Source organism: Piliocolobus tephrosceles, chromosome 2, assembly GCF_002776525.5.
Source record: "Piliocolobus tephrosceles isolate RC106 chromosome 2, ASM277652v3, whole genome shotgun sequence".
In the NCBI taxonomy this organism is placed as follows: domain Eukaryota; kingdom Metazoa; phylum Chordata; class Mammalia; order Primates; family Cercopithecidae; genus Piliocolobus; species Piliocolobus tephrosceles.
In genome coordinates this window covers 1,000,431-1,022,890 of record NC_045435.1, presented here as the reverse complement: position 1 = coordinate 1,022,890, position 22,460 = coordinate 1,000,431, and the positions used below count along the sequence as shown (strand labels likewise).

General features: G+C 36.1%; 1 pseudogene; it reads left to right on the top strand.

Annotated features, from left to right (window-relative positions):
* The first annotated feature begins 15,619 nt into the window (after positions 1 to 15,619).
* LOC111542192 lies at positions 15,620 to 16,499 on the top strand (annotated as a pseudogene).
* The last annotated feature ends 5,961 nt before the right edge of the window (positions 16,500 to 22,460 follow it).

Sequence of the window (22,460 nt, the reverse complement as noted above, 5' to 3'; positions counted from 1 at the left end):
GAGTCAAAGCCCTGTAATTTAGCACAAAGATGACTTAGTAGGACATCTATCAAAAATGTTAAAAGCATCAATACATTTGGTCAAAACAGAATCACAAGTCATTGAAAAAAATAGTTATTCATTTAACCAAAGGGCTAATCAAAACACTTTGAAAGCAATACAGAAATAAAATTATAATAAAGGAGCATTCTGCCCATAATTTGCAGATAGACTACTTTGCTGTAACATAAGTTTCTATCTATAATATAAATGATCAAGTATAGTACATGCATTTATGTTAAGAATAGAAGACAATATTTAATGAAATGTTTAGAGACATGAAAAAGAACATTTAGAAATTAGTGTTTCCATTTACTAATATAGCAGCAAGTCCTGCTGTTCTCTCTAACGTATCACAAATTGAAACACTGTGATTTGGTGTCTAGTAGTTACCGTCTACAGCACTTGAAACCAATGTATTAAAGTAGTTAGGTTACTCCTTGCATATACCTAATCACTAGCATTCTAGTGACAGAACTGTGACCAAAGCATTAAAAATGTGACAGGTCCTATGCCAAACTTATCAATGTAAAACAATTAACATTCTCCTTCATCATTAAAAAAAGTAGTATATGCAAATATCAGTTTTGGAAATTCAAAATGAGAATAAATAATCTCCTTTCTCTTAAATACTATAAAATAAAACAAGGACAAAGTAAGAACAAGCAAACGATGTTTTCTTTTCAGCCATATTAAAAGGCATCATCACATATTTCCAAGATTGGCTTCTAGATACAATAGTGACACCTGACTATGTAACTATTATCAATAGAATCTTCAAACCAGAGCCACATTTGTACATATTTTATTTTCAAGTGCACACATGAAGGCCTATCATCGGCGATAAAAGGTTTAGGACAAAAATGTAAAAATCACTAGAAAGTTTCACAAGTTTTTATTGCTACTTAATCTAAGAGATTGTCACTACATTTTAATAATGGTAAATACAACTAACGCAGTTTGAGAGACATCCTGTTTAATATGGTGTCCTTAAGGACAAGGCCAACATTTCCTCAACATTAAAACTTTGTGCCCATATCACAGTTTGTCCTCATCATCTAAAGGAAAAAGTCTGAAACCAACTCAAATTATTGATTAAATTAAATTACTTTGGAAAAAAAATATTTAAAAATTTCTATTCTCACCCACTTTTCCAAATAACAAAATAAATAGTGTACTATTGCTGTTCAGAACTTATAAAAATAAGTCTTTATTTTAAAATTCAATATCTCTCTAGATTATTAGAAGTAAGCAAAACCAATCCAATTTTAAATGGCTGGTGTGCTCTATCTATTTTTGGAGGTATGACAAAGGTATCTTAGGAATTTTAGATAAATAGAGCAAATGATGAATTGTTGGAAATGCATACAAACCAAAATAACTACTACAGAACCAAATAAAAACCTTCCATTAGAGACTAAAAACATCGGTGGCTTTATATACATGTATGTATAGGTGAAACCCAAAGGAGAACAAGCAGCAAATAAATGAAAATTAAAAGGAGAAACATAACAGAAAATCCACTCCAAATTTTTCTCCTACTCAATTTAATCTTGGGAGTTATGGTGTTACCCAGAGCCTAAACACACACACACACACACGTGTGCGCACGCACACACACACACACACACACACACACACACTGAATATTTTGTTCCTGGTACACAAATTAATGTCTTTATGTCCACCAATACCACTTTACATTTCATACAATTAAGAAATTCACTTTAGGCCAGGCACAGTGGCTCACGCCTGTAATCTCAGAACTTTGGGAAGTCGAGACAAGAGGATCACTTGAGATCAGGAGTTTGAGACTAGTCTGGTCAACGTAGTGAAACCCTATCTCTACTAAAAATACAAAAATTAGCCAAGCATGGTGGTTTGTGCCTGTGGTCCCAGCTACTCAGGAGGCTGAGACACCAGAATCGCTTGAACCTGGGAGGCGGAGGCTGCAGTGAGCTGAGATCGTACCACTGCACTCCAGCCTGGGTGACAGAGCAAAACTCTGTCTCAAAAAAAAAAAAAAATCACTTCAGGGACATGACTAGTAAGTAATTTGGTGTTAGTACTATCTACAAAGCAATATAAGCATTCATGTGAAATTCGCTTGTAGGGCTTTGTAGATAAAGCAATCTAAAAGCGTGCTAAATCTGGCTTCAGTTTAGCTATATTAAAAAAGAATTGTCAAACTGTTGATTTATTTTTTACACTATTTCTTATTTTACCTCCATCAAGACTAAGAGCTTTATCTATGAGCAATGTAAATTTGCCAGATTTCTCTAATTTTCTATCAAGTTTTAAAGAATCATTTACTATCTAATCTTTTTGTTTGTCTGTTTTTGAGACGGAGTCTCGCTCTGTCCCCCAGGCTGGAGTGCAGGGGCGCGATCTCAGCTCACTGCAAGCTCCGCCTCCCGGGTTCATGCCATTCTCCTGCCTCAGCCTCCCGAGTAGCTGGGAATACAGGCGTCTGCTACCACACCCGGCTAATTTTTTGTATTTTTAGTAGAGACGGGGTTTCACCATGTTAGCCAGAATGGTCTCAATCTTCTGACCTCATGATCGGCCCCCCTTTGCCTCCCAAAGTGCTGGGATTACAGGCGTGAGCCACCTCACCCAGCCCTAATCTTTTTAACTTTCTATTTTCTCTGTAGGTACATGAAGGTGATAGAGAAACAGACAAAAAAAAAAAAAAAAAAAAAAATCATATGACATGCTTACACTTTCTGTTTTGTCCCAAGTTTTCTTTTTAAATAACAAATCATTTTACTATAGTACAAAAATTCACCACACAAGATTCTTTCTCATATGAAAATCTTTTTTTCAACCTTTCTTACCAAAAATATATCTTCATATCCATAACTTTGTCCTGTCTCTCTCCCACACTTACTGATTCCTTTCTTCCTTATTTCATAAATAAGCTTTCCAAGTCCATAATTAGAATTAACCTTTAGATAACTTCTGAATTAGACAAAATTACTATTTTTCTCAATAAAAACGTATCTTCTTTGGTACATTTTATATATAGAATTGTATATTAACTAGAATTCTTATTTTTACTAATCTTAAATGTTAATGAAAACCTAGAAGGCAAGAAATTCTGAAAATTCTGAACTATTTATCAGATATTAGCTAGCATTTTATAGATGAGAACAGTTCACAACTTTCAAAAACCTATTTCTCCATATCATAACCCTTTTTGAATTGGAAATGACCCAAACATCCAATAAGCATTCAAAATGATTTTAAGATTTTAAACTACACAAAAAGTTCACCTACAGCCGGGCGCAGTGGCTCAAGCCTGTAATCCCAGCACTTTGGGAGGCCAAGACAGGCAGATCACGAGGTCAGGATATCGAGACCATCCTGGCTAACACTGTGAAACCCCGTCTCTACTAAAAAATATAAAAAACTAGCCGGGTGAGGTGGCGGGTGCCTGTAGTCCCAGCTACTCGGGAGACTGAGGCAGGAGAATGAGTTGAACCCGGAAGGCGGAGCTTGCAGTGAGCTGAGATCTGGCCACTGCACTCCAGACCCAGCGACAGAGCAAGACTCCGTCTCAAAAAAAAAAAAAAAAAGTTCACCTACAAGCATTGATCCCATTTACCCATTTACATGTTTTCAATTCTTTCATTTTTTAAGTTTATTTAGATAGCTTCTGAAAACTGAGATATTAAACAAAGTTAATAATCATTTTAAGTCATTTCCTTGTGAACCACTTTTTATACCCTGTGAATATCAGGTGCTTACCTAAGTGAGAATTTTAAAATTAAATATATGGACATTTTCCCTAATAACTCAGAAGATTCAGCTGTTTTCATTAAAACAACATTAAATTAGACTTATTTGTCAAACAAATCACACAAACACAGATTATTTTATTTTGGCTGGCTTTATAGTTTTATAACCTTCTGTACCAAACCTTGACACCTCAAACTATCTAATAAAGACAAATATAAAACCCAGACAAAAATGTATGCTGACAATTCTGAAGACATTTCTATTTTTATTTTACCAATAATTTTAAAGCCATCTTTTTTATTGACGATTTACTCAAGTCACATGAACTTAAAAATGCTTGGACATATTCCCTTAATTATAAGTGCTCTTTTATTTATGAGCCAATCTGGTACCCTGTAAAAACAACACATAACATCTAGACCCATATACATGTATGCAAACAAAGATCCAATAGTTTTTACTGTAGAATTCTAGGCATGAGATAGCAATACAAACTTACTGGTTTACAAACATGTTCACATGGCTAACGTTTTTGCCCTCATAGATAATACAGTGAAGGCTATGAAACAAAACTGAGTAAATTGGTTCCCATGGCAGTTTCACTTTTAAAGGTCAAATTTCCCCAGATTCCAAAGAACACTGGAGCCAAACAGCACCACAGAAGAGCATCACAGTACTAAGCAGACCCAACTCCGTTTAGAACAGCAGCATAAAAGCATATATACATGGACCTCCATCCTGCTTTCCCATTCAAGAGGAAAATGAATTCAATTCTAAGACAGCACTACAATGCAAAGACATCACAATCAGACAAGCCGCACTCAGAGTGGTCTGGCTGTAGACTTTCCCCTGCTCCATCAACCCACAACTACATACCGACTAACCCAAAGAATGCACCCATGTGGGCCACACTCTGGGATCAAAACTTGACCTCCCATAACTACATAGACACACACAAACAATCACCAAAACACAATCCAACTTCTGTAGCAATGAACAAGCCCCAAGAGTGTTCAAACTGAATCAGTCAAGGTAGTATCCTCTCTCCATCAGTTTGGCTTGTTTAACCTGCAAACTGATATGCCTTTGTGATTTTCCAAATCGAGAGGAGCCATTTCCACTGTCTAGTACCCATAAAAGACACTCACCTTTCTGGATATAGACGTCAAATTTCAAAAGGTGTTCTTCCTAGGCAATCAGGAGCATGGCTAGGGTTGGCAGTAGTGGGCCCAAATGGGGAGAGACTAAAATCCACCTCTGGCCAAAATGGTCAGATAGCTGCTTAGTCAGCTTCTGAAACTCTCCCAGCCCATGGCAGCTGAGTCACAAGCAATGCATTCACAATCATGAAACCAAAATTTGTTACCAAAACACCAAGAATTTGGTCTCACTGCACAGAAAGCCAATCACTGAGACAAAAAGTATTGCCAGGGAAAAAGGCTATGCAGGTGCAACAGCCAAGGAGAGAGAAAAATCAGTCTCAAATCCATCTCTTCGACCAATTAAAATTAAAGGCTTCTATAACAGGACAGAAATGTAACCATTTGTGGGAAAACAGGAATTAGGGAGAGGTAAGGGAGAGTAGTTGGCCAACAGGAAGCAGGTAGTCAGTTAGTGATCAGGATGGATGAGGGGTCTGACATCTCATTGTCCAGATGTGGTGATCTGGTAAGTTTCAGTTCATTGATACTATCTGGGAGCCTTGATGATTGGTTTGGTAAGAAAGGAAAACTCAGATAATACAAATATACGTTTTTGAAGTTTTCAGACTGGGAGGGACAATTTTCTGTGTTTATTTAAAAACACTGTAAACATCATTCTATGAGACAATTGAGTTGGCTTCACTTTTTGTTTTGTTTTTTGTTTTGTTTTTGAGGTGGAGTCTCTCTCTGTTGCCAGGCTGGAGTGCAGTGGCACAATCTTGGCTCACTGCAATTTCTTCCTCCCAGGTTCAAGTGATTTCCCTACCTCAGCCTCCTGAGTAGCTGGGACTACAAGTGCACACCACCACACCTGGCTAATTTTTTTGTATTTTAGTAGAGACAGTGTTTCACAATGTTGACCAGGGTGGTCTCAATTTCCTGACTTCTTGATCCGCCTGCCTCGGCTTCCCAAAGTGCTGGGATTACAGGCATGAGCCACTGCACCTGGCCAAGCTGGCTTCACTTATAGGGTCAAAGAAGCATAGGGCAGTAGGGAGAGTAGAGCTGAAATGCAGGTCTAGTGAAAGTCCCAGAAAATCACACATCTCAGGACTGTGTTGCCATTCAGAGCTGTCCCAAGCTTCTGCAAACTTATGAAACACAAGGGTGTGTACATATATTTAAGATATATACATGCATGTATATATGTATTTAAATATGTATGTATATTTTTATTAAAACCATGCATGGTGACCAATTTTCAATAATCTAAGATATTATACAAGTATTAAAAGATTATTAATAACAAGAGTTAATAAGTCTAAGATATTAAAATTAACTAAATTATACTTAATTATAGGATATTAATTTTATAAGACATTAATTTTAATATCTTAGACTCATAAGATATTAAGATTTTAGACTTATAATTACAGCCAGACAGACAAGTAGCTGGCAGCTTTAGTTCTATACCCTTAGTCATGGTTTAAAATAAACAGAGAACAAAAAACTCACATTTCCAGATGTCCTTTCTTGTAGAAGTTCAGTGTATTCTTGAACAAACCAACCAACCAACAAATAAGATTTTCTGTCATCTCTAACCCAACAGAATAGGTCTCCACCTAAAAAAGGACAAATAGGCTATAAAACCAAATTCACAAACATTTCCAGCACATTAGGAAATAACTTCTGAGTTATATAAAAACCAAAACCAGAAACAAAAACAAAAGCACAGAATCCAGGGGGAAAAAGAAACAAAAGAGTCAGTGAAGGTAATTTCCATTGCCACTTGGAATTTGCTGCAGAAGCCAAGAGAGGATGTTTGCTTCCATGCCTACACGGTTAAACTGGCTCTGGAAGGTGCATTTACATGGATATCTTGGTGGAACCTCTAGTTTGAATGAACTTATGCAAAGATTTCTTTAACTCATTGGTTAAAGGAAGACCGTAAGACTTGTTCATTAACTCTATAAAAAATAAAATAAAAATGAATGCTTAAACTAAGATCTCCTTCTAAGCAGGAACATTCCCAACTTTGCAAAGTTCAACCTCAGAGCAGACTGTTCTTCCTCTGATTTCTTCTTAATAAAAGCTGTACTGACTCAGAGATCTACTTCCATCTGTACTGGCAGGATACCACGAGCCATTCTATTCTATCTTTAGCCATGCTCAGCTGCCTTTCTGGATTATTCAAGTTATCTCCTGAAATACCTCTCATTGTTTTTGTTAGTATTTTGGTTAAAACTTTTCATTGTATTTAACTCTATTTATTTTTCTCAAAATGAAGATTCTTTCATTTTGCAGAACGCAGTGTATATAAATTTCCTCAAATGCATGTAATGTGTTACACTAGAAACACATAGTTTCTCCTCTTTCCATGACTGTTGTAAATCAAAAGTAGAAATTAAATGGCTGAACTCAATCTCTTATGGGCTAAGAAACATAAAAGTATTCCAAACTCTGTTCAAAATTTATTCTTGGTGGAACCAAGAATCCATGAGCCTCTTTTACATAGTGTCTACTTTGATGGAAAATCACCCATGCATGATGACTTGTCCCCTCCATCAGTTTTATTCTGACAAATCAGAGCAGCATACGGGCAGCTACAAAAGAGAATACGTATTGAATCAAGGAGTATTTTCAAACTTTTTCTCCTTAGCTGCTTAGGGAATTATACCCAGTAAATAATAAAGCACTCCACAACTTATTCTAAAAAATTTTCTGATTTAAAGTTTCTGACACAGCATGATACGGTTGATTGTGCCAATGGATTTTCCTCCTTAAGTCAAGACAAACTGCACAACAATAATTACCTAATTAAGATTTGCATAATTATGATTACTAAATTCCAAGAGAACTATTGTAGTAACAATATAACAACTTATCTAAGGCCAATTAAGTTGTTTTTCTGTTCTGCTTTAATTTATTTTAATCCAAAAGAGCAATAAACCTGATATGTCTAGTTGATGACTTAATTAACTACGGTATATTAAGAAGTTTGAAATTGTTATGATGCTGAAAACCTCAGTGCCCTTCAAGGGTGGCATCTTCATTCTTTATTTCTTAAATAGTTTAGAATTTCCACCATTTTCATAAGTAAGGCTATATCCCAAATTAATATTAACAGGCAACAAAACTTAATGATTCAGGGATGTTTGTTTAATAATGAAAAAGGGAAAGAAAAGGGTAATGTCACTTTCAGTGATGGACAGAATTAGTTTTATATCTTTGACAGCCAGATTGGAAAATCTGCAATGCAAAATTGAAACTCTGCTCACTTTATGAAAGGAGCAAAAGCATTCAAGGACATAGAAAATAGGATCAAAGAGAAGGTGTGAGATAGATTTTAGCTAAGGTCTTTGATTTATGTGTTTTGAAAACATCTCTAAGACTATTCTTGAAGAGAAGGACAAGAGAAAAAGCGTGTTAAAATCTTCAAGTGGGTTTCATAGTCCAAAATCAAAGGCACTCCACACAATTACAAAAAGAGGAAAATCACAGAGATATATCGAGCTAGAGTGGCTTAATTAGAATGATAAAAATATGAAAACTTTATTTTTTTATATTCTTAGTTTTAAAAAATGTATTGGTTTCATGGCTACCAAACGTGGTCGCATGATCACTCATGTTTTGTCAACAATACTACATAATTTGAGAAGCTGTTAATATCCACAGCTATCCGCTCTCCTTTGAATCCTTAATCCTTCTTCCCAATATTTTTTTTTATCACAATTAAGTATCTAACTCTTTATTCACCCATTTTTTTACATCTATCTTAATTTACCAAATAATTTTCTTTTCAGAGATAAATTGACATAGCCATTTCCTTTCACTTTAAGAATATTTGGCCTCAATATGGTGATGTATTCAGTTTAAAAAAAAAAAAAACCTACAAAAATTTTCTATTAAATTCAAGAGATCTACATTTACTTTCTTTAAACCATCAGTGTTTAACATTTCATGAGGACGATGGGTTCACACCGTTTTGTAAAGCTGTCATCTATGGCATTTTAAAGAGATTTGACCTGAGCATTTCAAGCTATGAAAAAACTTTGATATTTAACTAAAATATCATCAAATGGGACAGGATTTGATGTTTTTATACTTAATTATTTAATATCTAGACATCTCTAAGCATTTATTTTTCTTCTTCCTATCTCTGTACATCAGTAGTTCTTACCTTTTTTTCCATTCTAACACCTGCTTACATGCAAAATAATCACATACCCAGGTATTGAAGTTGGGCTGTCGATAAAAGTTGGGATTATACACATTTGCTAATACAGGCTATCACTAATTTCATTTCTTTCTCACAACGATTAGAAACAAATACGTGAGAACTGATGTCTTTGATTATCACCACTGGAATGTAGCAAATGTTTACAGAGAAACCCCATTCAGGGGGTTTATCCTTGATATTTTTAGTCCCCTTGATATTTTTACTCAGAACATGTCAGAAAAATACAATACTCACTAAAATAGGAAATTGTCATAATCACTGACTCCCCAGATAGAAGCTTCTTTTACAGAAGAATAAACCAATTCTTTAGAAATAAAAGTTACTTTCCCAAATTGGTAATACAGATTTTGATTAAAAATGAATGCCTTTCCTATACTACTAAGCTGGGCTTTATTATTTCTTTTATTTTAAAGATCCCTTGGTATTCTGGATTTCTCTCTATAGCTCCTTCTTACTTTTACTTATAATTACTGTGTTTTATCCTTCAGTTCCCTAAACTTGAGCAACTCTGGCTTGTGAGCTTATTAAAACAATTTTAAGGTTGGATAATCTTTATCAAAAGCAGGGTAGTATTATTAAGATTACCCATTTAGCATATATAAGCATTTTTCAAATGACCAAATAATTTAAGATTTAATGTTCCACTATATAGTCAAAAGCCAGTGAGTCACACCACCTTTTGTCTTCTTATATTTACTTTTAAAGATTGTCTTAGCACAGGAAGAAGTTCTCAGTGTTCACTGTAGTCCCTTTCTCTAAGGCAGTCTCTTCTCTTGTTTGTCAAGACTTCTGCATGTCTTTCTTGGCTCAAGGAAAAAATCTTACTCTATAACAGTTAAAGAGGAAAATTAAATAAAAAACTTTCTGATTAGAGAAGGCAATTGAATAAATAATCTGTAAAACATTTTTTGTGTGTTACAGAGTTTCAGGAATAATTACCATTATTGAACAGCTTCTGCATCGAAGCATATTTCTTATAGATTTTTATTCTGAGTTTGGAGCTTAACGTCTTTCATCCTAAACTCCAAATCAAAGAAAATGGGGGCACCAAAGCACATAGATGTTTAGAGTTTAGCAGTTTTAACATACAAACTACTTTCAAACAAGTAGAAGTCTTGTATTTAGCTTGTAATTCTTAAAAGTCCAATTTAAGACATGTTTAAGACTTACAGAAGGACACTACTGAAATGAAGATGCAAAATCTGAGCCTAAACTTTTTCTAATTGTTGTCATTAAAACATCAATGGCTTTGCTTTAATGGCCCTAATCTTATGGAACTCAATCAATATTAAGTTCAGCAAGTGTTTCATTTCTAGTTTACATGTAGGTACAATAACAGCAATTCAAAATGATGTTTGTCAACTCTAAAAACAGTGTGAGATTTTGTGTGTTTATTTATTTTTATTATAGTGAAGGTTCGTGATAAAGACATTAAATAGTTAAAAATATCAGTGTTAAAATATCAAAACATAACTCACCAGTAACATGTTTGAATTAAAACTAAAGTTTATCTACTCTTAAGAGTTAAAGTATTAATTCGAGCATATCCTTGATAGATATTAAAAACTATCATGGCTCTCTTTCTCCCTTCCTCTCTTGTTAAGAAAACATGAGCTACTTCATCTGAAAGGTATTTCTATTTTGCAAAAAAAAAAAAAAAATAATAACATTTACAATCCTTCACATCCAATTTGTATTTCATAAAATAATTTCTTCTTTCTTCTTTCATCAAACAATTAATGAATACCTATTACATAAATGCTACGCCTGTTCTCATGGTGTTTACAGTCTAGTGCTAATCATGGGCATAAAAAGTGGCAACAAGTAATTTGAGACAAGTGGATTGTTAAAGGAGCCATTAGGAAAGTACGTTTGACCTGAATTCACAGCCAGAAAAGGCTTCCTGGAAGAGTTGGAAATCTGAAAGAGAAAAGCAGTTAGCCAGATGAGAAGGTGAGAAAAATAGCTTCTAGACAAAATGAGTAGCATGAACAGTGTATGGGAGAGTCAGGAGGAGAAAAGGGAGAATGAGAGAATGAGAGAATGATTAGAGCAACCAAGGAAGTGAAAGAATACAATGAGTAGTGAAGCTAGAGAGGAAACCAGTGACCTCAATACACAAGAGTACAGTGGTTTGAATGTCCCCTCCAAAACTCATGTAGAAATTTAATTGCCATTGTGACAGTATTAAAAAGTAGGATTTTTAAAGAAGTGATTAAGGCATGAGGAGCCTGCCTCCATGAATGAATTATGCTATTGTCTGGAGAGTAGTCTCCCCGTAAAAGGGTAAGTTTGACCCCCATTTTCTGTCCCGCATGCATGTTTTCTTGCCAAGTGATACCTTCCACCATGTTATGACACAGCAAGAAGACCTTTACCAAATGCAGCCCCTCAATCTTCACTTTGCCAACTTCTAGAACTATGAGCTAAATCAATCTCTTTTTTTAAATATATAAATTGTCTAGTCTGTGTTACTTCTTTTAGAACAGCAGAAAACAGGATAAGACATGGAGCTTTCATACCATGTTGTAAAAAATGGTTTTGTTTTTATCCTAACATCAATTAAGGGTCACTGGATGATTTTAGATACGAATGTGGCATGATTAGATTTGTGGTTTACAAAGAGGGCTATAGCTGCTTGTTTCACTGCTAGTCCAGCTTCAATATGGAGAATTAATTTGAAGGGAGTCATCCTGGACTTAAGACCATTTAGAAGTCTGTTGCCAAAATATAGAGAAAAGACAAAACTGGCCTAGATTGAGGAGTGTTGGTGCATATGGAGAAAGATTTATAAAGAAATTAAATTTAATGTGCTTTTCAGATCCATAATGATTTGGGGAAGGGAAGGAGATGGAGGAAATAAAGACGACTTTGACTTGACAAAGGGTGCATGGAAATGACATTAAATGAATGGGTAAAACGGTGCACCTTTGAAGGTGCAAACATGATTTCAGTCTGAGATATGTTATATGTGAGATGTCTATGGATTATTTGTGTAAAAATTCAATTACAGAGTCAGAAATATAATAGAGATTTTTATAACCCACTTAGGGAATTATCTTGATTGCATAGAATAAGAAATACAATGGAAATTTCTAGTATTTAATTTGGGATTGATCCCAATTACGAAGAATAAAACCCAAGAAGCCCCAATAATTAAGGAAAGAGCAGACAGTAAAACCTGAAAGACAATTTGAGAAGAAATAGCCAGACATTTAAGAAATATAAAATGTAACAATATAGTATTATAGAATCCAAGGAAAGCAGATGCTATATTTGATAGGTAAAGTAATGGCTCTCAAATGAGATTCACATTCTAAACCCCAGCAACTGTGAATATGATACATGATATGACAGAAGGGACTTTGCAGAGATGATTAAGTGAAGGACCCTAAAATGGGAGATTTAACTAGATTATTACCTGGGAAATCCCAATGTCATCACAAGTATCCTTATGAGACAGAAGCAGGAGAGTTAGAGTCAGAGAAAGGGATATGGTAATAAAAACAGAGGGATGGTGTATGAAAGAGACTGGGAGAGAAAAGAGATGAGCCAAAAAACTCAGATGACTTCTAGAAGCTGGAAAAGACCAAGAAATGGATTCTCCCCTAGAGAGAAGAAATGTGGCTTTGCCAATTCATTTCAGACCTCTGACCTCCAGGATGTTAAGACATATTTGTGTTGTTTTAGGCCACATATTTTGTGGTAATTTGCAACAGTAGTAGGAAACTAATACTCTATATGAGTTGACTTAGGCAATAGAGGATTTATTGATGACTTTTAAAAGAGAAGGAATCTTTTCAAAAACAATTTGTGAAATTGCAGTGTTTTGAGTAGTTAAAAAGAGTAAGTTATCCTTTCAAATCTTCATTGGTTACATCTCTGCCCTGGCTGTTTCAGGTTGCTGGCTTCTTCAGCTCTAAGTCTGGGATGTATGAGGCAAAAGGAAACCCAAGGAACTCTCCAGTGTGTCATTTCTTGGTCTCAAGATTCTTAGCTGGTCTATTTTCCTCTTTCTGCCTTTCAGAGCCTTCTTCCGTTTTTTACACATAATGTTCAGAGGTTTTAGCTTTACTTGGCAGGAAGAATGGGGGGAAGCTCCAAAATTGAGTTCTTTTTTTTTTTTTTTTTTTTTTTTTTGAGACGGAGTCTCGCTCGATTGCCCGGGCTGGAGTGCAGTGGCCGGATCTCAGCTCACTGCAAGCTCTGCCTCCCGGGTTTATGCCATTCTCCTGCCTCAGCCTCCCGAGTAGCTGGGACTACAGGCGCCCGCCACCTCACCCAGCTAGTTTTTTGTATTTTTTAGTAGAAACGGGGTTTCACCATGTTAGCCAGGATGGTCTCGATCTCCTGACCTCAGGATCCGCCCGTCTCGGCCTCCCAAAGTGCTGGGATTACAGGCTTGAGCCACCGTGCCCGGCCGTCAAAATTGAGTTCTTAATTTTATTTTCTTAAATTTTTGCTTATCTGTGCTTTTTAATATTTTTCCACTGGACATGAATTACTTGTGTTTTTAATAAATGTGTTTTTGCATCATAACGCCTACATTGGTACTTTACATGTCACATAGTAATTAATATACAAATTGAAATTTATTTTGCATAAAATAAATAATCTGAAACCAAGAAAAAGAACAAATATGATGAATATTCCCAATCCTATTTCACCTGTGACTCATCAATGATATCAACTCTCAAATGGAATTTTCTAAAATTCATCCTATATAAGGTGATTTTCAAAATACTTAACAAGTGGTACGGCACAGGCAGAAACTAATAAAGTGATTGTCTGCAGTCAGAAAGGATACTGGCTAGTACAGTATAGTGAGGCTTATCAGTCCTACTTCTATAGAGAAGCTGATAAAATTCCTAAGAAAGAAAAGAGTTCCATGGGCAATGACCTTTGGGAAATAATGCTTACCATTTCCTTCCCTTCAGAATTCTTTTCAGAAAAAAAAAGTATTATTAGCTTCATTAAATCTAGATTTTATTTTATCATGAAGTTGTTTTCTCATCAAACCCACTCCCTACACACACATTCACAACCTAGAGAATACAATTTGAAATGTTCTCTCAAGTGCTTTTATGCTAAACTGTTATTCTACCAACCCATTTCTTGTCCGTATCCTTTTCTCCCAGTTAATAATTACTGCCGCTCAAAAAGAATTTATTCTGTAAAATTACTTATTCTATATCCTAGTGTGTTTAAGAAAAAGGACACATCTAAAATTAAGTCATATGAGACAACACTTCCCTGGATCTATGGATACATTTATTTACTGGTGCATATTAGCAATAAGTAAATGCAGCATGGGCCGGGCACAGTGGCTCACGCCTGTAACCCCAGCAGTTTGGGAGGCCAAGGAGGTCAGGTCACCTGAGGTCAGAAGTTTGAGACAAGCCTGGCCAACATGGTGAAACCCCATCGCTACTAAAAATACAAAGTTAGCCAGGCATGGTGGCGCATCCTATAGGCTCAGCTACATGGGAGACTCAGGCAGGAGGACTGCTTGAGCTCGGGAGGCAGAGGTTGCAGTAAGCCGAGATTGTGCCAGTGCACTCCCGCTTGGGTTCTGTCTCAAAAAATAAAATAAGTAAATTTGGCATATTAGAAAAAGGTGAAATTGATGAGTTCAGAGCTAAAATCACAGATAGATTTTCTGCAATATCATCCCTTCTCACTTGGTAAGAGCTCCTTGTGGAAAATTCTGCAGCTGTATCTTGGCTCAGATACTACAAAGTTTAGTAGAAATCTGCCATCATCACAAGACAAATAAGTGAAGACCTGTGTACCGAGTACTTTATGCCTCTTGTATGGAGTAAGGTTGAATAAGAATTGTACGGTGTTGATCTAATTCTTCTTTCATATTTAAAGTGATATTTTGTTTTTAGAGAGAAAATAAAATCTAGAAGCTTTCTCAGTCCCTCTGCTATTGGAAGTGTGATGGGAACGAACTTCTGTCTGACAATCATATTGTCGTTATGTCTATATCATATTGCAACACTTAGATAACCTATGAAAGGAAGTTAAATGATGTGTAATGAGATATTTCCAGAGGTAATTATATCAAAGAAGAACAGATCTCTTTATGCAAGGGGATCCAGTAGATAATGCAAAACTATTAGCCAATAAAGTAAAGAACGGAGAGAGGAAAATCCACAATGTATCATTGAAAAGGATGCAAAATTAAACTTCAAAATACATGAAGATAACTAACATTACAAATAGGCAAATCAGCCAACCAAACCAAACCAAAAATAGATATTACAAAATGTGAACAGGTAGATATAAAAATAAACCAATCAACATTTTTGGAAATTAAGAATATGATCATTGAAATTAAAATTTAATAAGCCATATATAGTACTGTTGAATAAAGGAGTAATTCAGTTTAAAGATAATAATAGGAGACACAAGGGTGTGGCATGAACATGGAGAAGCAAAATTAAACAGGAAGTATGCGACCATGAAGTGAATGCTCAGTCTCAGAGATCAGACGCTTAAAGAATAGGACAGACTGGGCTGGGCGCGGTGGCTCAAGCCTGTAATCCCAGCATTTTGGGAGGCCGAGACGGGCGGATCACGAGGTCAGGAGTTCGAGACCATCCTGGCTAACACGGTGGAACCTCGTCTCTACTAAAAAATACAAAAAGCTAGCCGGGCAAGGTGGCTGGTGCCTGTAGTCCCAGCTACTAGGGAGGCTGAGGCAGGAGAATGGCGTAAACCCGGGAGGCGGAGCTTGCAGTGAGCTGAGATCCGGCCACTGCACTCCAGCCCAGGCGACAGAGCGAGACTCCGTCTCCAAAAAAAAAAAAAAAAAAAAAAAGAATAGGACAGACTGAAACCTAAAAAGAAAGAAAAATAGTATCCCAGCATGCTAAAGAAAAGAAAAGTTCCTCAACACCCTTCCTGGTTATTTTTCCAATACAATACACAGCTGGGTCCACCTTACCACATCTTGTTTGATACCAGCTTTATCAACTTTTCCATTAAAATCGAACTGGACTTAGTGTAGTCAATGTTGGACTGTCTGCATACACGTCTCTCCCTTGTATAACTGTGTAATGGCTGAAACTGGGAATTGGGGCAGAAGTATCAGGTAGCTCTAAGGATTGTTAAGGATCCAATATTTGAATGATTACCGGGTACACACAAAGAAACTTATGCAGATGACAACTTAGCACAGAGAGTAACTCAGAAGTGCTACATTGTGTCCTTGGTTGACAAGGACCTTAAAAAAGAATCCAAAAGAATCCTGGAGTTCCTAACATGTACATTTCTAACCTAGATAAAACTCTGAATAGATGTCAGGTGACTATGGAGCCCCTAGGTTCTAACTCTTATAGGACAACGTTTCTCTGCCTTTCTTCGACCAACTTTCTGTTGTTTCCAGTTCATTAAACATTCCGTAGTGTGATATGTGGCCTCCATTTACCCATTTGCTCCATTATGAGCTGAGTATGGTTAAATATGCTCACTTTCTGATGCTGTTTTGAAATTGATACTTTGTCTCACTTAAAAATTTTAGGCCGGGCTCAGTGGCTCACATCTGTAATCCCAGCACTTTGGGAGGCCAAGGCAAGCGGATTACCTGAGGTCAGGAGTTCGAGACCAGCCTGACCAACATGATGAAACCCCATCTCTACTAAAAGTACAAAAATTAGCCAGGCATGGTGGCATGTGCCTGTAATCCCAGCTACTTGGGAGGCTGAGGCAGGAGAATCACTTGAACCTGGGAGGCGGATGTTGCAGTGAGCCAAGATCATGACACTGCACTCCAGCCTGAGCAACAGGAGCAAAGCTCTTTCTCAAAAAAAAAAAAAAAAAAAAAAAAAAAAAATTTAAATAATGATCAAAGTGTACAAAATCCTAGGAAGAATATGTCTTATACTTTTTTCTGAGTTCTGTTGCACAGTGTGGTGAATATGGTTAATAAAAAAGTATCACACATTTCAAAATTGCTATGCAAGTAAACTTCAAATGTTCTTAACATGAAAATGTTAAGTATTTAAAGTGATGGGTATGTTAACTAACTTAATTAATTATTCAACATTGTATCCATAGACTATGACAAAACTTTGTAACCCATAAATTTACACAATTATAAATTGTCAGTTTATAATAAAAAGTGGCATAGTTTTAGAAAAAATATTCAGTACAAACAGAAGGCAGAGGTTAAAATATTTAGAAAGAATAAAAGAAAAGGAAGAAAGAGAAAAAGAAGAAGGAAAGGAAGGGAGAAAGAGAGCGATGAAGGAAGAAAGAGAAGAAAGAAGACAGTTTACAGACCCGGGAAATAGTTGAAAATTTACAAGATAGACTGAATAGGACTTTCTCCACCACTTCTTTTCCCTGTCAAAAAAGAGAAGAGAAGTAATGACAGGAGAGATAATGACTGATTTTTATTTTTTTTTCAAAATGAAGAGAGGAGATGTAAAATCAAAAGGATGTCCAATTCCAAGGCTGGAGTTTTTAAAGTTCACCTTAGAAATGACATGCTAAAATCCAAATTTGAAAAGTTACCATAAAGTAAAATCATTTACTTACCAAAGAATAGTAATTGCCTTGGCAGTGAACTTTTTGGCAAAAATAAATAAATGCTAGAAAATACTGGTATAACATCTTCAAATAGCTGAAGGAATTCCACACTAGTGCAAACATCATGCAAGAGTAACTACAGCTGGCAATGCTGGAGACTGAATTCTCTGACAAGGTCTCCTACAAAAACACAACTAAATGATGAATAATATATTTTCCAGAGCATGCTCGGCTCCAGGAAGCAGGGGAAATCTGTTATCCCTCCCTCAAAAGGAATTGAGTAGTAGTTGAAAGTGCGTGCTGTGAGAGGTAAACAAGTGAGAGAAATGTGATTGCTCCTCAAACAGGTGGCTTTAATACGAGCAGGTGCCCTTCATACTACTGCAATTAAACATTAAACTTTTGGCTGACAACGAAGTAAGGAAGCTGAAGCTGAAATGCCTATCTTAAGCTAGGATACCCTAAAAGGTCCAACTAGATCTACGATACTCCAGAGATCCTTAACAGAAACAAAAGCTGAAGAAAAGCATTCCCAGTGTAAGGCCACACTATTCCCAGACCAAAGTCAATCATAAGTTTCTAAATACTATCAAGCAAATAAGGAGACAAGATATCATGAATGAGGCAGAAGAAAAAAAGAGAAAAAAAAAGATTTAGTCCATAAAAACCTTAAGATAATTAAATTGTCGACGCAAAATGTAAAATAGCCAATGTAGAAAACATAAAAACTGAATTCTCTGATAGACCAAGCCACAAGAGACTTTCATAAATGAGCAGGGAATTCTAGAAAAGCAACCAAATGGAACTTCTAGATATTGAAAATATAATGGCTGAAATGAAGCAAAAACTAATTAAAGAGGTTAAATAGCAGAAAAAACATAGCCAAAGAGGTAACAGTAAAGGTATACCTGAAATATTACCCACAAAACAAGAGCAGAGAGCCGTGGAATAGAAATATGAAAATGGAGATATACACATGTAGGATTGAATGAAAATGTTCAATCCAAAGTACTGCTGTGAGTAGAGTCCTAGAAAAAGAAAAATCAGGGAATAGAAGAGAGGCTTGCCAATAAATGTATGAACTTAGGAAAAAATGAGAAATTTATTAAAAATAGAACAACAAACTTTTAATCAAGAAGTAGAAAGTCTGAATAGCCCTCAAATTGTTATAAAAAATGATCAATGCCGAAAGAAAGAAAAATTCCAGGCCCAAGTTATTTAACATGCAAGCTCTAATATACTTTTGATGATATTATATCTTCAATCTAATATAAAGTCTTCCAGATAATGGAAAACTAGAGGGGAAAGATGTTGCCCAAATCATTCAATGAGACTAGTATAACCTTGATACAAAGATATGATAAGGAGAGTTAAAAAAAAAAAAAAAGGAAAATGACATGCCAGTCTCTCTCATTCATAAATATACAAACAAAAGTTTTAAAGAAAATATTGCCAATCCAAATTTAAAAATTTATAAACTACACAATCTACTAACAGCAATTTATCATTATGCCAGAAATTCACAAATGATTTATTACAAATAAAATTACAGAAAATGGAAGGAAAAGCATATGATCATCTTGACAGAAAAACTTATTTGAGAAAAAGTAGACACTGATTCAGAATAAAAACTCTTTAAATTTTAAAAACTCTCAAAATAATTTGATAAAAAACAGACACTGATAAAGGAGAAAAGTTCTTAGCAAAACGAGAAGGGAAATGAACTTAATCTGATAAACGATATCTGCCAAAAGCCTATAGCAAATGTTATCATTAATGATGAAATATTGGAAGCATCTCTTTCAAAGACAGAAATTTAGTAAAAAATCAATAGTTTCAAATTAACATTCAGTTAGAATGTCTAACTAGCAGCATCAGACTAGAAAAATAATGGGAAACTAAGGATGTGAAGGGAAGAGACAAAACATATTATTCACAGATGATATAATGGAGAAAACACAAAATAATCTATCTAAAATTTGTAGAGATTGATTAAAGTAAAGCTAGGTGGTTGGTTATAAGATTAATATGCAAAAATTATTTGTGTATTTATATCTCATCAAACAACAATTAGGAAAAAAAGTCTTGTCACATTTGTGACAGCAACAAATATTGTAAGAACGCTAGGAATATACCTAAAAAACATTTCAAAACTTATATGGAGAAAATTATGCAAGCATTAAAAGATATTCCAAATGATAAACTAATGAAAATCTTACATATTTGTGAATAAAGAGATACTCTTAATGTCAGCTCTTTCCTAACTGATGTGAAGAGTCCGTGCATTCCCAAGCAAAATCACCATAGGATTTACTGTAGTATTTGATAAGCTGATTCTAAAATGTTTATAGAAGAACAGTGTCAAGTACATTCAAGACACTCATAAAGAAAAAGGAGCAGCCGGGCACAGTGGCTCACACCTGTAATCCCATCAATTTGGGAGGCCGTGGTGGGTGGATCACCTGAGGTCAGGATTTCGAGATCAGCCTGGCCAACATGGTGGAACCCTGTCTCTACTAAAAATACAAAAGTTAGCCAGGCATGGTGGTGGACACCTGTAATCCCAGCCACCTGGGAGGCTGAGGCAGGAGAGTCGCTTGAACCTGAGAGATGGAGATTGCAGTGAGCAGAGATCATGCCATTGTACTCCAGCCTGGGCAACAAGAGCAAAACTCCATCTCAAAAAACAAAAACAAAAACAAAACAAACAAACCACAAAAAGGAGCTTGGGGTTAGGGTTTCATGGCCCTGTGTCCTCTGCTCCAGGAGGTCTAGGTGATTCTGCCATAGCGTCAGCCTCCTTCACTCTGTGACCTGCTGGTATTAGAAGATTCAGAGCTAAGACTCCAGGACATTCCTGAAGCTGAGAAATGGAACTGGATACTGTTGCTTGGAAATATAAATAGCAAGAATAGACACCCTATCCCACACTTTCTGTAAGAGAGTAGGATGTTACCTTCAGCAGGTACCTGGCTCCACATTGCAAAAGTACCTTCTGAGAGAACAGCTGATCTTGACAAGAGGGATTCTCCCAGCACAGTGCACCAGCTCTGCTAAGGGACAGACTGCCTCCTGAAGTAGGTCCCTGACCCCTGTGCCTCTTGACAGGGAGAGACCTCCCAACAGGGGTTAACAGACACCTCATACAGGAGAGGTCCAGCTGGAATCAGGCTAGTAGCCCTCTGGGATGAAGCTTCCAGAGGAAGGTGCAGGCAGAAATCTTTGCTATTCTATAGCCTCCACTGGTGATGCCCAGGTGAAAAGGATCTGGAGTGGACCTCCAGCAAACTGCAGCAGACCTGCAGAAGAGGGGCCTGACTGATAGAAGAGAAATTAACAAAGAGAAAGCAATACCATCAGCATAAAATATCCCCACACAAAAATCCCATCCAAAGATCATCAGCCTCAAAGATCAAAGGTAGATAAATCCACAAACATGAGGGAAAACCAGAAAAAAGGTGCTGAAAATTTCAAAAACCAGAATGCCTCTTCTCCTCCAAAGGATTGCAACTCCTCTTCAGCAAGGGCACAAAACAGGACAGAGAATGAGATTGATGAATTGGCAGAAGTAAGCTTCAAAAGGTGGGTAATAACAGACTCCTCTGAGCAAAAGGAGCATGTTCTCACCCATTGCAAGGAAGCTAAGAAACTTGTTAAAAGGTTACAGGAACTGCTAATTATAATAACCAGTTTAGAGAGAAACATAAATGACCTGATTGCACTGAAAAGCACAGCAGGAGAACTTTGTGAAGCATACACAAGCATCAATAGCCAAATTGATCAAGCAGAAGAAAGGATATCAGAGATTGAAGATCAATTTACTGAAATAAGGTGTGAAGACAAGATTAGAGAAAAAATAATGAAAACGAAGGAACAAAGCCTCCAAGAAATATGGGACTATGTGAAAAGACCAAAACTATGATTGATTGGTGTACTGAAAGTGACAGGGAGAATGGAACCAGTTGGAAAACACACTTCAGGATATTATCCAGGAGAACTTCCCCAACCTAGCAAGATAGGCCAACATTCAAATTCAAGAAATACAGAGAACGCCACTAAGATATTCCCCAAGAAGAGCAACCCCAAAACAAATAATCAACAGATTCTCCAAGGTTGAAACAAAGGAAAAAATGTTCAGGGCAACTAGAGAACAACTCAGAATTAAGAAGCTCACTCAAAACAACACAACCACATGGAAATTGAACAACCTGCTCCTGAATAACTACTGGGTAAATAACGAAATTAAGGCAGAAATAAAGAAGTGCTTTGAAACTAATAAGAAGAAACAGACAATGTACCTGAATCTCTGGGACACAGCTAAAGCAGTATTAAGAGGGAAATTTATAGCACTAAATGCCCACACCAGAAAGCTGGAAAGGTCTCAAATTGACACTCTAACATCACAATTAAAAGAACTGGAGAAGCAAGGGCAAACAAATTCAAAAGCTAGCAGAAGACAAGAAATAACTAAGATCAGAGTAGAACTGAAGGAGATACAGCCACGAAAAATCCTTCAAAAATGAATGAATCTAGGAGCTGGTTTTTTGAAAATACTAATAAAATAGATAGACTGCTAGCTAGACTAATAAAGAAGAAAAGAGAGAAGGATCAAATACACACAATAAAAAATGATACAAGGGATATCACCACTGATTCCACAGAAATACAAACTATCATCAGAGAATACTACAAACACCTCTATACAAATAAACTAGAAGAGATGGATAAATTCCTAGACATACACACTCTCCTAAGACTAA